Below are 5,972 nucleotides of genomic sequence, written 5' to 3'. Positions count from 1 at the left end.
GAACCACTGAAGACCAGTACAAATCTCTGCGCCGTCAGAGAACAGTTATCAGACAGCTGCAGTATTTGGCTAACAAAGTTACCCTTTAAAAGTTTATTTTAAAGATGAAAGTATAGCCTCTACGTTGCTAGAGAAGGTATCCTCTAAAGTTAGGGAAGGTTAACATTACGTGTTAATATTGGTGAACCTCTGTTCAAACAGGGATGTGTTTATCCTCTAAAAGTTAGGAAGGTGAAAGATCCTTTGCATTTTCCTTTTAGAGAAGATTAGCGTAACGTGCTAATATTTTGTGTGTTACCCTTTGCTCTGGGCAAGGAAGGTTAACTGTGTTATCGAGTGTAGCCTCTTTTGATCAGAGAAGATTTAGTGTTTTTGTTTGTTTTATCTGTTCTAGCGTATTACGTGTACTAACGTTACAAGAACGTCTTATTTATGTAGCAGAGGTCAAGGGTAGCGGCCCGTTTCATTATTTTTAATGAATGTTTACAGTTTTACATGTTTGTATCAATATAATTACTATCGTGCATAATGTATGTTATTACATTGTTATGCTTACATTAAGTTGGCAAAAAATAGCTAGCCTATCATATAGATTGACTCGTACCGCTATATGGCTGAATTATGCATAACGTTAACGTTAATTAGCCTACAGTTTTGGGCGCCAGTTTTTACCAGATGTAAAATAATTTGTGTCTGTTCATTTCAGCTGTAATTCAATACATAGGCTAACCATAAAACTGCGCCTTTATTAACATTAACATTACGTTGTATGACGTAATATGGGCCTTGTGTTGTTTAAGTGGGCTATAATCGATAATAATCATAATGTGGGCTAATTGTAAGTCTATGTAATCGAAATGGTATGTAATAATCTGATTTTTATGGAGTTATGGGTAACACTTTACTTGAAGGGGTGTGCATAAGACTAACATGACACCTTCATAATCATGACATGACACAAGTTATGAATATGAAGGAAGTTTCATGCATGTTTATGACAACTGTCATTAAGTGTCATTCGCTCAATTATGACATTTTTAATGCAAATATGACATTGTTTGAGATGTCTTTGTTATGACACCTTGACATAAACCAATACATCATAACCTGTCAGTGTCTTTGTCATGACAACTTGACATTACTAAGACAACACAACCTGTCATAAACATGACATAGCAGATTAATTATCAAACTTAAGAAACCACTTAGCTTTATTGGTTAACATTACATTAAACTGTCAGGTGGTTGGTTTTGACATTGGCTGTCATGAGGCCATTATAACTGTTTAATAACAAATTCAATTTGTACCACTGTAGTTGAGGTCACGAAAAATATTCATGACACAGTTATAATGGCCTCATGACAGCCAATGTCAAAACCAACCACATGCCAGTTTAACTTAATTTAATGTCAAGTTGTCATGACAAAGACACTGACAGGTTATGATGTTATGGTTTATGTCAAGGTGTCATAGCAAAGACATCTTAAACAATGTCATATTTGCATTCAAAATGTCATTATTGAGCAAAAGACACTTAATGACAGTTGTCATAAACATGCATAAACCCTACTTCATATTCATGACATATGTTATGTCATGGTTATGAAGGTGTCATGTCAGTCTTATGTACACCCCTTCAAGTAAAGTGTTACCGAGTTATGTTATGGCATATACCCACACACCACAATATCCCTTCCTCCCAAAATATCAAACTATAACCTTGTCCAAAAACACTGAGATGAAATATGTGCTATGTGAAATAAATGTATGAAATTGATTAACTACTCTACAGAATAGTCATAAACTTTGTATTTTGCCACACGCTATCTTTTATTGGAAGATGGCTTCCAAGCACAAGAAGCACAGGGCTATGAGTGAGGGTGAATGGATGACCCGCCTGCGCAGATTTGCCACACAGGGGGTCTGGCCTTCTGAGGAAGGAAACAGACTGGCACCACGCCAGAAGAAATGGCATGACCTGTATCAGAAGGTAAACTTGGGCATATATATTAACACAGGGAAGCTATGTCATATATAGAGGGAGCAGATAGTTATGATTCTCTGTCATATGTTACAGATTGAGAAGTGTCCACTGCAACACAAGGGGCAAATGTCTCTGTTTGGGGGGACACAGACATGTGACTGTGGTTTCCATACAAAAAAGGTATAAGTGTTTCATAAAACTGTAATGTGTTGATGGTGTATTGTGTATTTTTGAATTTAATTTCCTTTTCTGTGAAACTGTAGCCTTCCAGTTTGGCCCCTGTGGCCCCTGTGTCATCCACACCATCCACGTCACCACCTGTAACACCAGGGCAGTCAGGAACAACATCTGGAAAGGCACCTTTAAAGCCTACTTTAACTTTGGCATCGGTAAATGTATGTCTTTGCAGATATTTGTGTTATCATATGTTAAAGCATTTTAAAATGCTTCACATAATGTTACTAATTTCTTTTTGTCAGTTTACAAAGCCACGGTATAGTGGGGCCCATGGTGCAGCTTTAAAGCCAAACCTAGGTGTGGCAAGGACGCATGCAACCAAGGTATATAGTCAAAAAAATGAAATTTCATTCCATAAAGATATGCTGAGTTTATCTAATCATTGTTACTGCAATACCTGATAATGATATATTATTTCATTCAATATTGTAAACTGTGTTCTCTTAATCTTGCAGCCTATTAGCACTTCTGCATTGTCCAGCCCTGCATCTAGGACACCATCTCCTGCTCGCAGTCCCAGGCTGTATATTCAGACCGTCTCCCCCCTGTCTCTTCCTCCTTCTTCTGTGTCTGAAGCCACCTCTGCTTCCTGTGCTCCAGGAGCTGCTTCTAGAGTTGAGAGAAACTCTTTCATTTAATCGTTTTCTTCACACTAATATTGTTGGATCACATAAATATGCTACATTTTGAACAAACGTTCCTCATAAGTGGCTTGTAATCATATCTACTGTATGTGTTTGCCTTTTTTAATACATTACGAAGTGTCAGCCGCTGCCTCCTCTGGGACGTCCTCTGCTCCTCTCACCCCTGTGATCAGCTCCACCTGTGTTCCCTCTGCTGCTCCATCTGTTGCTGGATCCTCTGTTCAACCTGCCGAGGATAGGGTGATCGCTCCAGGTTCAGAGTCTGGATGGCTTCCCGCAAAGTTGATGAAAACCATACCACCACAGGATCAGAAATGGATTTCAGCAGCTTTGTGGAAGCAACATCGGCTTCGTACTGACCTGAAGCTGTGGTATGATCCACCAGAGCCAGCTCTGATCTATCACCAAGGCCCCGCTCCAGAGCGCTTCTTTACACACCTGCTTCTACTGTGGATGCCATACAACCTCTGGAAGGTCAGGCTGTCCTGTCCTGTGTGTGGGAGACAGCTCACAGGCTATGGGGCACACAAGAGAGCCTGTCAGGTTCTGGATGTGGACCAGTACTACCTTATGATCACGGAGACTCTCTGGTGCACTGGGTGCAAAACGGCCTTAATTTCCACCAGCAAGGCCATCTTGGACCAGCTGGACTTAGCCCACAGACTGGAATTTAGGCTGATCCTAACTCGAAAGTGAGTATACTGGGATTACTTAGCTTGTGTAACAAATGTTTGTCATTTAAAACACAATTGAGATGAGCTGGTTTTAATGTTTGTGTCTTTCTGTCTCTCTTTCCCTTTGTTTTATTCAGGTATGCCTGTGACATGCGGGTCATAAGGTTCCTGAGGGAGAGGGCCCTGGGCAACAGCCCCTCTCGCTTAGTGAGGCAGCTGCGGGAGAACCACAGCGAGGAGTGGCTGAAGCGTCTTTGCCGATACCTTGGTGCCTGCTCAGACTTCATCTCCCAGCCAAGCCTGCTCCCTGTGAGGTTTCAGGAGCCACCTGAGCCCGAAACTATCCCCTCCCACAGGTGGATGCTGGCTGTTTATGGGCGAGATATCTTGTGCAGGATTGACCACATTAAAGCCAGCATAACATCCACATATGGCTGCATTCTGAAGATGGACTCAACCAAAAAGGTAACTATTTTTACATTTCAATTTAGCATCACTCACTGTCTTTTCTGTGTGATTACAGATCACAAAGAAGCTGTCGGGGTTTGCAAATGGGACAGCTATGTGGCTAACATCTGTCAGCAATGAGGTGGGCCAGATCCTCATTAGTGTTCTGACAGCTCAGGAGGATCCAGCCCTGGACCGAATGGCAGCTGACCTCATCCGGAGGTACACTGATGCGGGTGTGGCTCCCCCTCAGCTCCTCTATGTGGACTGCGACTGCTGTCGGGAGGGCACTGGGCAGACCAAGCTCAAGCAGCGATTTGGAGGATGGCCAGACTTGGTGGTGAAGCTGGACATCTACCATTTCATGCGGCGACTGGCAGCTGGGTGCACTAAAGATGCACATCCTCTTTACCCCATTTTCATGGCACGCATGTCTTGCTGCATTTTTGAATGGGACAGTGGGGATGTGTCTCTGCTGAGGCAGGCCAAGAGGGAGCAGCTGAAACATGAAGGTATCCCTGGTATCACCGGCACTATGGTGGACCAACGGATCACCAAGGATGAATTGGCCCTGCACTGCCGAAGGCGGACAAGAGGAGAGCAGCAGACCATTCTGATGATCGAGCACCTCCTCAGCGAGCTGATGGGGGTAAAGGGTCGAGACCTTCTTGGTGTCCCTCTCTTGGACCAGGAGAGGATGCAGCACATCTGGCAAGTCCAGATGAGGCACGTAAAGTGCATTCAGGATGAACCAGGTGTGCTGCTCTACACACAGACTGGCACCACCACCAAACATGGTATTGTGCTGCCAAAATACAGATGCGCAAGGGGCTCCACATCACTGGAGTCCTTTCATCTACACCTTTACAGGTTCATTCCAGGTCAGTATAAATCATTATTCATCAGAAATATTAAGGGTGACACAATGAATGTCTTTCAAATAGCATAGCACAAAAAAAGTAATGTAACCTTATTGATCTTATCTAAAGGAACAAGCGCCAACAGCTTAAATTTCCAGCTGTACCTCCTGGAAGGCTTGTACAGGTGGAATCAGGACCGTAAAATGGCATCTCTGGCAGGCACACCTCCGTCCCTGTTAAGCTACTCCGGGGACCTGGTGCACTGTGTCAACACCCACAGTGTTAAGGTACTTGGAAGACAGCTTGTACCGTCTTTTCAGCCACCATCTGTCTATACTGGTGAGTTTCAGCTTTAAATTGCTTTTTATATTGCGTAAAAATAGAATATTTATATTATTTTTCTGAAAACTGATTTCCCTCTACTGTGTTCTCCTGTCTGTCCCAGGTGAACTCATAGGTATAGATTACCTGTACCGTCAAACAGGGCAGGCCAAGCAGGACGTGGATCCTGACTCTGAGGTGACAGAACAGATGTTGGAGGATGTGGGCACGGAGGAGGAGTTGGAGGATGAGGGATTCGGAGATGTCAGTTTGGACCTTAACCTGGATCCCACTATTGAGGTGCTGGACCTGTCCCCTGGCTCATCACCCACCACAATCAGCGTAGCCAGCACTCCTGCCTCTGTCCAGACTGGGTCTGCCAACACCACCACAGCAGCACCTAATCAACAACTAGTAACCATCTTAATAATAAAAGTACAAGTAGTATTATTTGTATAGCACTATTAACTTTATTTGTATAGCGCAATGAAAAGAAAAATAGAAACAGACTAAATACCATTAATACAATCTAAAGAGTAAATAGATTAATAAAAACCTTACAAAAATTATTTATTAATAGATTAATAAAAACCTTATAAAAAGTCTTACAACTGGATGACCAGGGTGCCCTCTGGTCCATCCTCTGCCACAACCACCTACGCCGCCTCTGGTCCATCTTCCATGACTGGTCCATCCTCCACGACCACCCTCGCCGCCTCTGGTCCATCCACCATGACCAGCCACGCCGCCTCTGGTCCATCCACCATGACCACCCACGCCGCCTCTGGTCCATCCACCATGACC

Source organism: Siphateles boraxobius, unplaced genomic scaffold (assembly GCF_051911475.1).
Source record: "Siphateles boraxobius isolate OS27281-9 unplaced genomic scaffold, OSU_SipBor_1 269, whole genome shotgun sequence".
Lineage (NCBI taxonomy): Eukaryota > Metazoa > Chordata > Actinopteri > Cypriniformes > Leuciscidae > Siphateles > Siphateles boraxobius.
The sequence above is the reverse complement of the archived record's forward strand: the minus strand, read 5'-3'. Positions refer to the sequence as shown.